An 18,228-nucleotide genomic window follows, 5' to 3' on the forward strand; every position below is an offset into this window, starting at 1 on the left:
TCTTTCCATCCCCAATTTAAGACCTCCTGTAATCATAATTAAGACTTTCTTTCACCATTTAAGTCTTTTTAAGGACCCGCGGAAATCCTAAGATTATAAAAAACGCTGAAATTCTAAAATACCCAAATGATTTAGTATTGACTGATGGATCTAACTGTCGTAAGGATGAGATCTGGATCCAATAGCGTAGAGAAGGATAGTTTATTAGTTGTAATCAAAAAGAGAACACAGGCAAATGCAGCTTATGCAGATGAATAAGGGAACTTCAAACAGGAACTCAGGTGGCTTGCAGATAGCGCTGAATCATAAACAGTCTCTTCAAACAGGAACTAAGGTAGCTTGCAGGTTATGCAGATTAAATAATGAATCTTCAAACAGGAACTCAGGTGGCTTGCAGATAGCGCTGAATCATAAACAGTCTCTTCAAACAGGAACTAAGGTAGCTTGCAGGTTATGCAGTTTCATATACAGTCTCTTGTAGTGGGAAAGGATATACTCAGATGAAGCGCCCCTTCGGCGCCCTGGCGGCACTCTCGATTCTCGTCCGCGACTGGAGAGCTGCGGTAAATGGGGCGACCAGCCAGTAAACCCCCAGAGTCCCGTCCTTTTAGTTCAGAGCAGCAGCGGAGCAGAAAACCTGGCCCCCAGACATTAGCAGACAGCGGGAGGGCTGGACACAGAGTAGGAGAGCAGAAGGGTAGCCGGTAGATGAAGAGCTGACCTGATCCTGACGGTTAGGCGGGACTGGGGCACGACAGGACACAACAGGACACGGTAAATTAGCAGGGTTGAGGATAGCCACCAGCATCTAACTTCTAGCGAAATAATCCAACAAATGGTAGGAAAACAGGGAACATTAAGTAGCAAACGGTTAGAAGTGGGAGCAGGTGAAACAAATGAGCGTGATACCAAATGAGAGACAGCTGAGGAGGGAGGAAGGGGAGAGAGAGGTGGTGACCAGCAGAGGGAGGCAAAGGAAGGAAAAGCCAGAGAGAAGGATGAAAACCAGACTCACGACACTAACTAAAAACTAAAAGGTATTACATGAAATATCTTAGTCTTAGTGTTTTTTTCTTAAAATAATCATCACAAAAATTAGATTCTTAAGTTTAAATGCAGGAATTTCACTGTATTAGATTAGAAAAATTATGTTATCACGTTGATAAATATATTTTTTATACTGGATGTTACAATAGCGCACCTTCTGCAATGTACACTTTTCGAACAATACATTTAAAGCTGCACCACTTGTTAAGAAACCTCTCTATCGCCATCTTTGGTTGAAACATAAAAGTGCAAAATAAGTTCCCTTCCCAGGGAACTCGAACTGCGTCCTTTAGTGTCCTCTAGAGGACGCAGTGTCTCGTTCCCCTTCTCAGGGAACCATGGTTACATACATAACCTGAGACGTTCCCTTTTCGAGGGAACTCGAACTGCGTCCTCTAGAGAACACTAGAGGACGCAGTGTCTCGTTTCCCTTCTCAGGGAACCATGGTTACATACATAACCTGAGACGTTTTCATGTCTCCCACGATGTTTCGGATTGTACTTGGCACGGCTGTGTTGCGTTCCCCTTCTTTGTTGCAGACTTTTAGGAGTTTGCTGTTTCTTTGTTTTGACAACTGGTAATTCCTTAGTGGTTAAGGAGTACTGTTGTTTAGAACCGCCAATGTAAACGCTATAGCAGATGAGTTGAATTTGTGATGATCTTTTTAGTGTTTACGGACATGGTGTAAGTCTAAAATTAACCACGAAAACCGACCGGACAGCTCAAAACATTCGAGGTAAGGAATGGATTCGAAGTAACATCGACATTTTAATGTACTCCTTCAGTAATGGAATCTTGTTTACATTTTAAAACAAAAATCGTTTTGCAGTGTAGTGCAATAGATGCTTTATATAAATATTAAAAATAAAGACAAGTATTTCAACACTGTCTTGGTTGTCAAACATGCTTCATGTTCAAAGTTAATGTGCTAAACTAAATCGGTCATTTCTAGGACACCTGTGTGGACATAAGTGGAACTGACAGTAAGTACATCCACTAAAAATCAGAAAATATCTTAAAAAAAAAAAGGTCAGCATAATTTCTGTTACCACTTCTTTTGAGAACTCTTAAGCGTTAATTATATACAATTCTTGAACAAACATCGCATCAATTATGCCATTTTTGTGCTTCAAAATGAAACAAATGGTTAAAAATAAAATTTACTTTTGGCCAAAAAAAAAGTCTCTGTGAGGCTTACAGTGAGTTCTTTTTTAAATTTAATGATCCAAAAATCAAAAATGATCCAAAGAGATAATAATTCAGTGTCTGTGTTCCATCTTTTTTCAAGTTCCCTCCTGTATGTCATGCGCTGGAAGCGTAGCTGCCATGATTTTGTCCTGAAGTTCAAAGTTCACAGTTATTTCGTCCACAGTATCAACTTTTGAAACAACATAGAAAATGTCAATGAGCAAATAGGCAGTAGTGTGGTTGTGCGCCAGCGGGTGGCGCTGTTGCACAGATCAGAGTCGCAGCAGTGGATGTTGACTCCCGGCAGCTCCTCCGTGTGGCAGTGTCGGGCTGTTGCGCAGCCACTAGTCAGCATGACTCCCAATGCAACTGCAGCAACACAAACAAAACAGTGTTTTTGAGAAACCACATGCTGGGTGACACAGAATCAACTTCAGAGGGATTTCATTTGAAGGCATAATTCTAATGCATGTCGCAACAAATCTATTTAGTTTGTACTTCTAAAACCTGGAGGAGAACCAGCGCTTCTGAGGTTCATGGGTTAAGAATTTCCTGTGGGTTTGTAAAATGACGGTTTTGGATTTATGACTAGAATTAATGTCTGTGGTTAACTTTGCATGAAAAGGCTTATGTTTTCTCCTACAACGTAAATTACCCACAGTCAAGCATGAATTATGAAACTGTTAAAAACTGTAATTTACAAGGAAAGAACTGGAGCTACCATAAGTGAGTGCACAAGCTTGATAAACTTTTTGACAACCATCTTATATAGCAATTTATAAGTAACTTTTATTTTTTAACAAACACAGTAACTTCAAAATTCATGTTTGATGCATGACTGTTTATTTATGTTATAGAACATAACATAGAAATAATGTTAACCACCAACATTATTTTACTTAAAGGAGAAGTTCACTTCCAGAACAAAAATGTACAGATAATTTACTTATCCCCTTGTCATCCAAGACGTTCATGTCTTTCTTTCTTCTGTTGTAAAGAAATAATGTTTTTTTGCGGGAAAACATTTCAGGACTCTCTCCATATAGTGGACTTCTATGGTGCCCCGAGTTTAAACTTCCAAAATGCAGTTTAAAAGCAGCTTCAAAAGGCTCTAAATGAAGCGTCTTATCTACCAAAACTAATTTATTACAATTTATATACTTTTTAACCTCAAACGCTTGTCTTGTCTTGCTCTGCCTGAACCCTAATGGTTCAAGACAGTTAGGGTATGTAAAAAAACTCATCTCATTTTCTCCCTCAACATTAAAATCCTCCTACATCGCTTTTTTACCTTTTTGTTAAGAGTGTTTGATTTTCTTTGCATGTTCAATATATAAATACTGGGTCAGTACTTCTGCAGTGATGTAGGATGATTTTAAAGTTGGAGAAGAAAATGAGATAGGAGTTTTTCAACATATCCTAGCTGCCTTGAACCGGAGTTCAGGCAGAGCAAGACAAGACGAACATTTGAGGTTAAAAAGTATATAAATTGTAATTTAAAAAAAAAAAAATGTTTTGCTAGATAAGACCATTCTTCCTTGGCTGGGATCGTTGACAACCGCATTTGGAATCGTTTAAATCCAAACTCAGGGCACCATAGAAGTCCACTATATGGAGATAAATCCTGAAATGTTTTCCTCAAAAAACATAATTTTTTTACGACTGAAGAAAGAAAGACACGAACATCTTGAATGACAAGGGGGTGAGTACATTAACTGTAATTTTTTGTTCTGGAAGTGAACTTTTAATCAAAATAAGGTCTGGTGCGGTAACATATAATTAGTGGTTGTGTGTATGTTTGTTTTTTATCAGTTATCATAACTTCTGGAGAAAAATAGCAAAGACATTGGACATGGATAAAAGAAGTGGATGTGTGTTAAGCGACTGTGTTTGTTCATGCTATCAAAAGAATTATACTTTGACAAGCTTTAAATGTGCTATTAATGTTTTTTTGCCATTATATGTTATGCACTGTGGCTGCACCTCTGCTCTCCATACGTACAACTGCAGGGCTAACGTCATGCAAAGTTTAGCTCCAAACAGCTCCAACACACTTGCCTTGAAGTTTCTAGGGCTGTGTTCAAAATTGCCCCCTTAAATAGGGCACTATTTGAGGGGACAGCCATTTGTAGTGACACCACAATAATGAGCATACAACACTCAACAACTGCAGAATACCCATAATGCACTGTAAGGGTCATGCTGAATGAATTCAGGTGTCTTGCCAGAAGGTGATGCCTGCAGCTGAATTATCTGTCCACCAATTTTCCAAATAACTTGTCCAATTAGGGTACAGCATATACATATCTACCTATTTCTTCACATAAGAGTAGGCGGGGCCATTTGTAAATGTTATGGGTGAGCCTTCCGGTCTCATTCACATCCAGCTATTTTTTGCTACTTGATATTGCAAATTGGTGTGTCTTACCATATTATTTTAATGTATTATCTTAATTATGAGCACACTGGTTTGTAGTGCAAACAGTTTTACTGTTTACTGCATGTTGTTATTCTTCTTGTTATTCCATAGGCTTACTTCTGCGTTGAAGAAAAAGATGGATACATTTAGTTTTTGTTTGCTTTAATTAAGATTCATACATGCTAGTTTCCATTACAAAGTCTTTTTATTACTACTGGAGCTGCCAGTTTGCTAAGCTTCAAATGATTATTAAACAACAAGCTAGACTATGCAAAAGCGGCAGCCTTTCTGGCGCACTCAGTGTCTGAATTCGCTCATTCATTTTTATTCACGCATTCAAAGTGGACTAATGTAGGGAATAGTGGTTTTAAACAGCCTAGTAAGTCTGAAAACCTTGATTAACTGGTTCAGGTGTGTTTAATGAGAGTTGAAGCTAAACTCTGCAGGACAGTGGCTGTCCAGGAGCAGATTTGGACAACCCTGGTCCATAGCCTTTCAAAGTATAGCCTACTCCATTTGATACCATTTGAACACTGGCATTCGACACATGCAGACAATGCTTATGCAGGGAGATTATGAAGAGATGTCGACAACTATAGTTTAAACAAATACTTAAACAGTTTTATCAGTCATTCTGGAGAGAAATAATACAGACACTGGATAATTAAGACCTTTGTTTATCTTTAGAACACAACTTTAGATATTTTTGATGAAATCCCACAGCTTTATCAAGAGAATCCGATAGAAGAAAATGCTGAATAAACTCATTTTGTTGTCTTTGGCACAAAAAGTATTTTCGTAGCTTCATAAAATTACAGTTGAACCACTGATGTCACATGGACTATTTTAACAATGTGCTTAATACCTTACTGTGCCTTGAACATGTCAGTTGCGTTGTTGTCTATGCAGGGTCAGAAAGCTCTCAGATTTCATCCACATATCTTAATTTGTGTTGTGAAGATGAACAAAGGTTTTTATGGGTTTGAAGTGACATGAGGGTAAGTGCACTCTTTAAAAAAAAAGGTGCTGTATAAGGTTTTTCACAGCGATGCCATAGAAGAACCATTTTTGGTTCCACAAAGAACCATTCAGTCAAAGGTTCTTTAAAGAACCATCTCTTTCTTACCTTTTTTTAATCTGAAGAACCTTTCTGTTCCACAAAAGGCTGAAGGTTCTTCAGATTAAAAAAAGGTAAGAAAGACATGGTTCTTTATGTTTCAGATGTTAAAGGTTCTTTATGGAACCATTTAAACAAAAAAGGTTCTTTTATGGAATCATTAAGCACCTTTTTTTTAAGAATGTAATTAATTTCCATATTTCTATATATTTAACTTCTTCTTTGCCACCTCATCCCACAAAATTTAAACCTAGCCTTCATATAGTATATCTTCTATCTCTTTATCTCTTTTTGAGAGGAACATCAGCATGTTATGAATCATCTCACACAAGAAGTGATGTCACTTCTTGCATGAGGTTCACAGCGCCATTACATCACGCTTCACAACATGCTGACATTTACATCAAGCGTGAACTCATGAACCTGTGTATGACCATTGACCGGAATCACTGGTTTACAGGGAAAGATTTTTTCCCTTAAAATCTTTGTTTGTGGTCATCTTAAGCAAGTATGTGTGTTTTTATTTAAGCATTTTACTATCTTCTAGTAACTCCTGCCAAGTTTCACATACGATACAGTCACAGATTCCACTAAGGAACTGTTTACATGGATAAATCTACCCACAGAAATTGTCAATTATGTAACATATAACCATAAGTTCATCCACCTACAGTACAACCGTAGTCCCAATGGTAAACGGATAATTAAGACAACTTCATAGCCAGAATAACACATTTTTGTATAGAGGAATCATTAATACGAGTACACTACTTAGTGCTCCATACATAGACTTCTATTGAAAGTGCACTACGGTAAACACAGTTTTGTTCAGAATTTAAACTTTAAATCAAAATAATTGCACAATGTGTCAAATACTGTAATACATTCTAATGTATTTAGAACTCATACCTTCAGCTAAAAGGAAAAGATCTGGCCATACCCTGCAGTAAAACAAGCGGCATGGAGACTTGCTCAGGATTGAGTCATGTGACAGGTCTGTGATGTATGCTGAGCCGTGGAGGCAGGCAGAGCTGGCTCGACTTGTGAAAGTGGATAACTCTGGAGGATTACGGCTGGCCGATGATCCAACAGAGAGAGAAAGAGAAATCCCTGATGATCGCTGTCTAAATGCTCTTATCAGCCTTATCAATTCGACTGTGTTTGTCTGTCACCTTTCTGGAGGGCTGTCTGTTTGAGAGTCTGGCTGTGTTTTGTCAATGCCATTTGGGTCATAAATGCAGTCAGTTTTTCAGATTACAAAACATTTTGTTCATGCAGTGTTATCGGGGAAAGGCTGTGCTGACTTTTTTCTTTATAATAATAATTCACGGACAGTCTATGTCAGGGGTGCCCAACCTTGTTCCTGGAGATCTACCTACCTGCAGACTTTAGATCCATGCAGCCCTGCTTCAATACAGCTGTCTGTAATTATTAAATGCTACCTAAAAGATGAATTAGTTGGTTCAGGTGTGTTTGATTAGGGTTGAAGCTGAACTTTGTAGTATGGTAGATCTCCAGGAACAGGGTTTGGGCACCCCTGGTCTATGTTCTCAATGTAGTGATGAGAGCTTTTAAAACACTGCTTTATATAGCTTTGAGACATTTACTAATCTTGTTTTGAATCAGTGGTTTAGAGCTTGTATTAAACCTGACAAGTAACTTGAAAATGAGGCTTCATCACGACATACTGTTTAGAACCATGGTTTCAAAACATTTCAAAATTCATGGTGAACCTATGAGCGAATCTTGGGTCAATTGATAGAGGTTAATTTTTAATTGATTAGCAAATTCTACAATTGCTTCTAATTAAGCTAGTTTGCCAAACCCTACACTCTCAGAAAAAAGCTGTCACTGGAGTCACCTTTGTACACTGTAAACCCTAATGCTGTAACTAATTAATTGAACTGAGTTGTATTAACTTAAATAATTACAATTAGTTTATATTAATTAACCTTTATGAGTATTTAGAACTTTTTTCTTATTTATGAGTTTGTAAAAATTAAACTTTTCAAGTAAGCTGAAACATTTTGCTGGTTTAATTTAGACAAAATGTCTCTTTAAAGTTTTATTAACTCAAAATCTTTCAGCCTTGTGATTTTGCGTATGACGTCATCCAGGTTCACGTAAATTGTCTTGCCCGCGCTCATGCATCGTTCGTTCTTTCCAAGATGGCGGATCGGCCTCGCTTCACACTACAGTAAGTAAAATATCCAAATATACAAATCCTATGAATCTTAAGTAAGTGTTTTAATCCATATATTCACAGTAAGATTTAAAAGTAATTTACAGTTAGTCAGAATGCGTTTAGATGTGTTGCATTACAGACTACGCGTTTAGCCCTGTTTAAATCTTGGCGCGAGGAAGCTCCTCCTCAGCCCGCGCTGTAGCTTGCCTTGTTGGTTAATAAGATAAACTTTTAACGTTAGTTCAGTGTTGGGAGCTGTTACTGACCAGCACAATGTTTGTAAATTCAGGTAAAATTGAAATTAAATAATTTATGCCGAACTTATTTTTAAAACTGCGTTATCCACAAAATGGATTTTTATTTTGAAATACTTCGTTTGTGCAGCTTGCATGGAAGAAAACACATTTAGGGCCACTTTAGGATGTTAACGTTAAATATCATGCATTTGTTAATACGTGTTAATATTTATGTTTCCGATAGAAAACGTTAAAGGCATAAATGTTCTGCAGTGTTTTGAAATCAGCAAACTTTATTTTTTATATAAATTTGGCTAGAGGAAGTGTTTGAATCCTGAAATCTCAACCTGCACAGAAGCTTGCTGGCCAATAAGATCATTTTATTTCAGTGTCAGTGAGATTCTCTGAAGAAATTAAATGTAAGCTTATTTTATATTTGATTTAAAGTGACGGTGCTGGGCCACTTTTTAAGGTAGACTTATTAGTGTCTAATTTACATAGAATATATTGTCTGTGTATAATATTTTGTTATTTACAGCATAACTATTTTTGTTATACTGCATGCTAATACTAACTATTTGAATCAAATAAAATATATTCTTTTGTCAGTGTATATATATTTTATATACAGCATGAAACAAAAACTTTTATATAATGCATACTAATACTATTTTCACTCACATGTTTTTTTTTTTTTTTTTCTATTATAGGTTTCAAGTAAGATAATGGCCTTGAAGTGCAAATTGTGTATAAACATCTATCATTCCAGAGTCCAACTCCTCAGACACTACAGAGTAAAGCACAGCATCTGCTCTAAAGTAAGTCCACTGCCATGTGTCTATCCTGATTGTCCCTGCACATTTCCAACACACAGTTCACTCAAAACTCACTTGCATAGAAACCATGTAGTAGATACTGGCACATGTCAAAGTCAGACAAACATTTCATTTAAATGTAGTCTGTGTACACTAGAACAATCCGTTTCTGAAGATGCTCTGTTTAGCCACCAGTGATTATTATATATTTTCTGATGTGTGTTTGTTTTATAAAATTGTCTTTTGTCTGATTTAGCTGTTTGCAGAGTACCAATGTGTTTCCCGTTTGATGTCCATTTTAAGGCAAAAAGCATTCAAGATGGGCAAGACAGCAGATACCCTAGCTAATGTTTTGAAAGTTCATAATGAGCAGGTATGGTTAGTGTCATATGTTACAGTGTTCTTTAAAATATAATTAGATTTTCTTTATTTCAGATATTTAGATGTTGTTTTTTTTCCTCTTCTTGTTTTTCATCTTTACAGGAACTGCATGATGTAAATTGATGATGGACTAGGTCTTCCGTTTTGCTGCTTAAGACTTAGGACATTTTTAGGACCACCCTGGTAAGTCTTCATTCATTGTTTTTACAATTATGCATGTTCTATTGCAAAGATGAAGGCTGTGGGGCAACCTTTACTTACTAACATATTTGTAGTCACCATTAGTTGATGAATCATGTCATATTGATAATGTACTAACGTGAATATAACACATCTCTGAATTATATTTTTTAGATTTATAATCCTGAGGATGCTCCAGTGGCCCCCAGTTACAGTTGTCCATGAAAATGCTGCTGCTCCAATCCATTACGATCCAGTGAGGGTCTCAGTTGTCCTGGAGAATGAAGTGGTCACCACCCATAGCCAACATCCAGAGGCCTTTCTTGTCTTGTTTGGATTCATGTATGCTCTTCACTTAAAACATTCTTAAGGACTTGCCAAAACTTTTGAATTTGTGCAAAAAGTTTTACTCTGCATGGATGATGTAAAACTGTCTCTTAGCGTGCAAACATTAAAGGGATAGTTCACCCAAAAATGAAAATGTGATGTTTATCTGCTTACCCCCAGGGCATCCAAAATGTAGGTGACTTTGTTTTCTCAGCAGACCACAAACAAAGATTTTTAACTCAAACCAGTGCAGTCTGCCAGTCAAATAATGCCAGTGAATGGGCACCAAACCTTTAAAAGTAAACAAAAACATGCACAGACAAATCTAAATTACACCCTGCAGCTCGTGAAGATAGCCAGCCACGTCCATCTGTCCTGAGCACGAGTATAGCATCCGGCTCGTTACATGTGAACGCGCTCTGTCGTAGAATACGCAAACACCGGAAGCGATCTGTCGCGTGTAAACGACACTCATTGTTTACACGGTGCACAGAGATTGTGGGTATAGCGGCTATTCAAAATGTTAATTACTTGTGCGTATCCTGATTTAAAGCTAAAAGATTACGCTTGCTTGAGCAAACTCATTTGGGACTTTTCACCGATTTCGCCTTACGGTGTTTGCGTATACTACGCCAGAGCGCGTTCACATGTAACGAGTTGGACGAAAAGCTTGTGCTCAGGACAGATTGACGTGGCTGTGTATCAAAGGTAAAAAATGATATCAATACTGTTCTGTTTTTCGCAAAAAACGAACGTTTCGTGTCTTAGGACATCAGTGTATCGTCACGAGCCACAGGGTGTAATTTGGATTTGTTCGTGCATGTTTTTGTTTACTTTTAAAGGTCTGGTGCCCATCCACTGCCATTTTTTGACTGACAGACTGCACCGGTTTGAGTTAAAAATCTTCGTTTGTGTTCTTCTGAAGAAACAAAGTCACCTACATCTTGGATGCCCTGGGGGTAAGCAGATAAACATCACATTTTAATTTCTGGGTTAACTATCCCTTTAAAGAAAGAGTTGATGTAGAGCTACTTATATTTTGTTTGTTTGTTTACGTAAGGCTGGCACTGGGACAGTAACTTTAAAAACATGTCTGTACCTTTAATTGGTAAGGGTGCGTTTTAGAATCTATAGGGAAACTTCAAATTCTTTCATTCACTTGCTCGTCACTTTTTCCAAGCCTGTTTGAATTTCTTGCTTCTATTGAACACAAATTATTTTGAGGGAAGCTGAAAACCTGTAACCACTAACTTTCATAGTAGGAAAAACAAATACTCTGGAAGTCGATGGTTACAGGTTTTCAGCTTTTTTTCAGGTTTTCAGCTTTTTTTTGATCTACAGAAAAAACAAACTAAAAGAGCTTTGGAATAAGTGAAGAGTGAATAAGTGACAGAATTTTTAGCCTTGGGTTAACTATCCTTATAACACTGAATTCATATATACAACCATTTGATAGTTACTGTCCTAGACTGAATTTTTTTTTTCTAAGTGTAGTTTAATGTATTTTTATTTATTAAGCTCTTATGTTTAAACAAAGTAGGTCATGTAAAATTCTGTTAAAAAATATTTTACAAAATAATTCTTCCAAAAATGTGTTTGTCATACTGGGTTTTGTGCATTACTTGTCCCTGAATGTTTTTTTTTTTTTTTTTTCTGGGAATTTTCACCCTTTACAGGTGTCATGTTTACTTGTTATATCAAATAGAACACCGTAGAAAGACAGTATTATTATTTTTTTCCATTGTATTTGTATTCTGTGAATACTTTATTAATTTTAAAATGGTGTTTATTGTAAATCTGTTACTGTCAAACTGTTTTAAGAAATTTGTATGTTTATAGAAGGCATGTTTACTGTAAACATTCCTGTTGGTATTACCTGTTGGACATTTTTGTTTAAAAATAAATGTCAGAAATGGTATTGTGTGTTTGCTTGAAATTACAGATGCATTTTCATACACTTATAGTGTTTACAGAATTAGAATTTGGTTAATTTAATTTATGAAACACAATGGAAAAGTTAAATTGCTATCAAAACGTATGAGCTGGGTGACTAAGTATTTAAAGTTGGGAAAATTAAACAAATTAAGTTAAATGCCATCAAAATGGATAAGCAGGTTAACTTGGGTATTTTAAGTAAGACGAAAGTATTTTGCATGAGTACAACAAACTCAAAACTAGGTGTTTCTGCTTACTTAAAATTGGAAATTTCATAACTTAAAAAATTTGATGTAACTGATTACCTCAAATTTTTTGAGTTTTGTCAACTTATTCGGGATTACAGTGTACTTTTAGACCTTCTTTTTTTCTGTAAGTGTAACAACACCCAAAACAAGGACTATAAATTAATTAAAAAAACATGTTCTTATACGTGTTTGGGCTGAGTTTTCCCTGCATTTACACCGTGTTGACCGGCAGTTGATGTTTAGAGTGATTCAAAACAATTAATCATTTTACGAAGCAACTGGTTAATTTGATTCAGAGCTTTTGAAAAGCGTTGTTTTAACCGTCACTTAAAGGAATAGTTCACCCAAAAATAAAAATTAATCCATGATTTACTCACCCTCAAGCTATCCCAGGTGTATATGACTTTCTTCTTTCCTAATTACAGTAGGAGTTATATTTAAAAAATGTCCTGGCTGTTCCAAGCTTTATAATGGCAGTGAATGGTGGTCAAGACTATGAAGCAAAATAAAACGCCATCATAAAAAGTGCTCCACATGGCTCTGGGGGATCAATAATAGCCATCTGAAGTGAATCAATGCGCTTGTGTAAGAAAATATCCATATTTAAAACTTTATAAGCTGTAAACTGTCAAATGCATGTTCACGAGAGAGTGGCATTCCAGCGGATGGCACTGGACATAGAAGTAACGTAAGCTCTGGTGAGAATATTTAGTCTCATAAGAACCAAGTTTTGTTTACAGCAAAGGAAAACCAGTCTCCTCTTGGCTTATGTCAAAGTCTTCTGACATTTTTCTTTACAAATCTTCATTTTGTACTTCTAATTCGTGACCAGTGTTTTGTTTTGCTCTCCACTGTGCTTCGGAGTTCGTCACCGTGTTTGCCTACGTCCTACGTCACAGTGTTAATTTTGACAGCAAATTTTGATTTAGTCTTAGTAATAGTCTTTTGACTGAAATGCCATTTAATTTTAGTCATATTTTAGTCATATGAATTGTTGAAGTTTTAGTCTACTTTTAGTCTAAGTATCATAAGATTTTAATCAACTAAATCAACAATAGATTTAGTTGGCTAAAATAAAATGGGTTTAGTTACAGTGTAACACATTTATTAAGCATTTCTCTAAAATTTCTAAATTTATTATATAGGTTTGACTACCAAAGTGATTCAATCAAGAGCTTTGAGCGATTTTCTGTCTTTCTTTTGTCGCTTGATTAACATCAATGACACAGACAATAGCAACTAAATTAGTCTGCTGTCCCTTTAAAACCAGATACACAAATGCAATGTGCTGATACACGTACACAATATTCTCTCAACTGTTCATGTTCACTTAAGACTAACTGAGTGTGTTTACATGAATACTCATCAAAAAGGACATTTCAAACATTTCAGAATGGAATTCGACCATTCTGTGTGTATCATGTGATGCGAAAGAGCACAAGACGTCTGTGTGAGAGGCGCTGCTTCTGTGTGTCCAATTATGCTTTTTTCACTTTTTGAATTTTAGTCAGTGTGTGGTGTGTATGTTTGGGCATAAAAAAGATCTACAAATTTACAAATCTCAAAGATCCACTCCAAAAAGAGATATTTGATGTCACAATGAGGTCTATCAGAATATCATTAAAATAAATCCTGTCTATGGAAATTCGAATGGTTGAGGGGATAGGGACAAGGTGGGGGATTAGCCTAACTTTAGCGATGCAGCGCATATACTAGGTGTATATGACTTCTTCTTTCAGACGAATGTAATCGGAGTTATATTAAAAATGATCCTGCCACTTCCAAGCAAAGTCAATAAAGGCCTCCCTAAAATGTAAGAATCACTTTATTCTAGCTTGCGCTAACAGTTGTACACGGAACTTGCTGCTTTGGCAAGGGGGTGGCAGTACTGAATCACCGTCTAAGCTGTTCGCCAATCACATCGCACTGGGACAGCTAACCAATCACAACACATTTCGTTTTTCGGAAGGCGGGCCTTCATCAAACCAGGAACTAATCCAGGCATTTGTGCCAGGCTGGGGAGAAAGGTATTGTAATAATGTACCAATTGGTGAAATTGGTTCTATGATCTACTTACACATATGATCCTTCTGGGAAATGCAGCCCAAGTCTTGGAGTACTAATGAGCTGATGACCTGAATCAGGTGTGAGACACATCCACCTTATTCTTATAACGTGGAAGTAAGCCTATGGGCGAGACTTCCCATTCATAAACCGCTATAATAACGAGAAGAATAACAACGTGCAGTAATCGGTAAAACTGCTTGCACTATAAACCAGTGTGTCCATGATTAAGATAATACATTAAAATAATATGGAATGACACACCAATTTACAATATCAAGCAGCAAAACGAGCTGTTTTGTACAGCTAAAAATAGCTGGATGTGGATGAGACCACAAGCCAGACCAATAAAATTACAAATGGCAGCACCCACTCTTACATGAAAAATAAGGTGGATAAAATGTCCTGATTTGGGAAGTCTTCAGGAACATGTTTGGTGATGGTGATGGCTGAGAATTGAGGCTGCTCTGTGCATGCACAAAATGTTGCATGAAAGCCAGGTGAAATTATGCCTGCTCAGACCCACCTTTGTACCAAAGTACAATTGTAATTGCTGTGTAAATGCATTGTATGCAACATCTAAGCAGCATTAAACAGTCTGTCTAAAGACACCTAATTGCCACTTCTGCCGTTTCTGTGCCAAATTTGGCATTAATGTATTACATAAGTCAAAAACCAAGTAGGATTTTTAGCAATCAGTGATTTATTAGACCTTTAGACAAGCTTATGCAGAAGGTGTTGGTTTTTATGGCTGATTAGAAGATGAAGGTGTTGGAAGTACAGGTTAAAGCAGGTTAATTAGGTGGGGGGCAGGGAATGCTGTGATCTCTAACTTCACTCGGTCTTTGCTCAGGAGCGATCATCCGCCCTCTAATGCTCCTTGCGCTGCCAAAGTGCGATGACAATTACACGCAGGGAGTCTCATGAAGAGGATTAAGGTGGCGCCCCTGGAGTTCTGTTGCCTGGAGGATTTCAGAAATCCTCTGAAATAAATTTGATGAACCAAAAACTATCATTATGCATTATTTTCCAGTGATTAACACTCATGGCTGTCTAAGCCACATGAAACCAAGCAGCAATTTCAGATTGTTGATATATTAGTAGTTGCTGGTGGGTGGTTGTAGATGAGGGCATTCTTACCACTTTCGGTTCTGATGCAGAAGCGATGCTTGAAGCCCTTGTGGGAGTGGGAGCAGGTGATGACTTCAGGGCTGGAACAGCCTACGTCCACATACCTCTGGTTATGCACAATGTTACAAGCATAACATTGCAGCCCGTCAGCTATAAAGCAGAAAGCAGATCTTTGTTTGCATCTGATTTAGGGAGAATACTGGAAAACAAGAACAAAATCGGCCAACTGTTTTCTGAAATGTGCAACAATATCGTCTTTCACCATCAGTTTCTCAGTGATTTCACCCGCTGTGGCTCTAGATCGAGCAGAGATGAGGTTATGGCGACTGAGATTGAATTTAGCCCCGAGGTTTTAAGTCACTCAGCCATGTGCACAGATCCCCGCTGTTGATACACATGGGTTTAGCTGCACGGTGCCTCTGGCTACACCGTGACAGGTGGTTGTTAGGCTAATGTACTGCTCTTCTTTAGTAATGTTGTGCGTGAAGGCCAGTACATAACATCTTATTAATGAAACACCTCAAAAAGCATAAATCATTTACATCAACAAGGAAAAGCATTCGCTTGCATGCATTATTGATGTCCCACTAATCTTCCGAATGATTTGCAGTGACGTGCGATCTGTATCTGGCATCATGCTCTCAGACTATCCAGTGGAAATCTGCACGATGTGTGTACAGTTTCTGACAGGCTATTGGCTTTTTCTCATGTATGGTAATTTATCATTTCTGGTAATGTGATCTCCATGTCCTTTTTAAAAGGCAAAGTTCATCTGGTGGCGGTGGTTCACTTTATATAACCCACTCACTGGAATCCGTTCAGACAGAAATGTTGTATTTGCATGTAAGATTAGATCTAAATGAGGCTAGTGAGCTTTAGGAGGCAACACTGCAAGCAAACAAAGATATTTGAATGCATTACTGTCATATGGCTTGGATACATTTGGCATGAAGAATTATACCTCAAAGTGTCAAATACAAAAAGTGTGTTTGTTAAGAGTAATACAGTGATGAATGTTGCATGGAAGTCACAGAACAAGACAAAAACAAGTGCATCCAAATATTTGGTAAATAACAAAAACTTTGTAGACACACACTTTTAGCATAAATTAGAGAAAACACAAGAGAAATGCATAGAGGAAATATAAACAGTTCAAAGAAAAAAAATAATATCAATGTTTTTGCCTTACTTCCTAGTATCTGACAAAATGTAAAATTAACGTAAAAAAATTAATAAATAAAAGTAATAATAGTAGTAGTAATATTAATAGTAGTAGTAGTAGTAATAATCATAATAAATGAATGGGGAAGTAAAATAAAGAATAAATAAAGAAAATAAGAAGTTTATCATTTTTAAGTGTAATTCATTCCTGTGATTTCAAAGCTGAATTTTTAGCATCGTTTTTAGCATGTTCTGATTTGCTGCTCCAAAAAGTTTTTTTTCAGGTTTTTTTAATGAAAATTTTGAAAGAACAGCATTTATTAATATGTAATAGAATAATTTGTAACATTATAAATGCCTTTATTATCACTTTTGATCAATTTAAAGCATCTTTGCCAAATACAAGTAGGCTATTAATTTCTAGAATTAATAAAAAAAAAATAATAATAATAAAGCATTTGAATGGTTAAGCGTATAATGTTACAAAAGCTTTTTATTTCAGATAAATGCTGATCTTTGTTTTAAATATTGATAATAATAATAATAATAATAATAAATGTTTCTTGAACAGCAAATCTGCATATTAGAATGATTTTCTCAAGGATCCTGTAACATCTGAAGACTGGAGTAATGATGCTGAAAGATTTTCTTTGATCTCAGGAATAAATTACATTTTTAAAAATATTTAAATATAAAACAGTTATTCTAAATAGTAAAAATATTTGTAACATTTTACTGTTTTTGCTGTACTTTGGATCAGAAAAATGCAGACTTGGTGAGAGGAAGAGAATTCTTAAAAAACATTAAAAATCTTACTGTTCAAAAACTTTTGACTAGTAGTGTATATGATGGTACTATAAATAGATATAAATATAAAGTCACATATGTACAGTATATGTATATCATATGTATATCTGTGATTTGTTTTGTTTTCTTCAGTGTGACTGACACAATTCAATTACAAACATACACACACCTACCTTGTGACATTAGAAGTGTCAGCAATGCCAAGAAATAATAAAGTCCAAATCTGTGCAGCAGGCATTTCTGGAGAGTCATGGGTGCAGCTGGAGGAAAAGTCACCCAGGCAGAGCAATGAAGGGCTGGTAGTGAGATGAATCCTCCTGGGAGAAGAGCTCTCTGCCTCTTTCAGCATGAGCCACCACTCTCAAACAAAACACACTCACACTGATACTCCAAAGGAAAAGGGGAGGGGCCTCATATAAAAAAGTATCAATAATGAGTCGTTAGAATAGAATAGACTACATCCAAATAAAGTGCAGTCATTTGTCCCTGGTTTCTCCCATCCTTCCTAAGCCCTAGAGAGGGAGTCTTCAGTCCCTGGCAGACGTGCACAGTCTGCCTGAGACCCTCCGCTGGATCAGAGGTAATTTGCTCATTGATAATCCCAAAGCCCCAGATAAACACTTTCACGCCCAGCTTCTCACTGTGACAGAAGAGTCAGTCTCGATGCTCTTATGTGTGTGGTATTAGTGCGTCTGAGTCCTCAGGCCATATTGCGTTTAATGAAAATTTAAGAAGCAAATCCTCACTCTGGAAGTGATGTTTAATGAAGGAGTGGGCGGGTTTTTGGAACAAACACAGACACAAATCAAAAGCGCTCGCTGTGCTTTGAAGGGTCCAATCAGTTTCAGAAGTGATTAGATGGTGACCCGAAACGCTTTCATATACAGTCATTAATGTTAGATCTCTATCTCTCTTCTTGTGCCACTCTTCTCAAGATAGAGTTTCTCATGGTAACACTGGCTGTCAGGATCAAAACAGCAGAGGTG

General features: G+C 36.8%; 2 long non-coding RNA genes across 2 annotated transcripts; one reads left to right on the top strand and one right to left on the bottom strand.

Moving 5' to 3' along the window:
- Positions 1–1,619: 1,619 nt before the first annotated feature.
- LOC141334302 (uncharacterized) lies at positions 1,620–17,752 on the bottom strand. Its single transcript, XR_012355537.1, has 3 exons — positions 17,416–17,752; positions 15,284–15,424; positions 1,620–2,605 (listed from the first exon to the last, which is right to left on the bottom strand). It is a non-coding gene; the product is annotated as an uncharacterized lncRNA (long non-coding RNA).
- Positions 9,329–9,978, top strand: LOC141334548 (uncharacterized). The gene is made up of 3 exons (XR_012355573.1): positions 9,329–9,381; positions 9,492–9,572; positions 9,744–9,978. It is a non-coding gene; the product is annotated as an uncharacterized lncRNA (long non-coding RNA).
- Positions 17,753–18,228: the final 476 nt, after the last annotated feature.

This window comes from Garra rufa, chromosome 5 (assembly GCF_049309525.1).
Source record: "Garra rufa chromosome 5, GarRuf1.0, whole genome shotgun sequence".
Taxonomy (NCBI): Eukaryota; Metazoa; Chordata; class Actinopteri; order Cypriniformes; family Cyprinidae; genus Garra; species Garra rufa.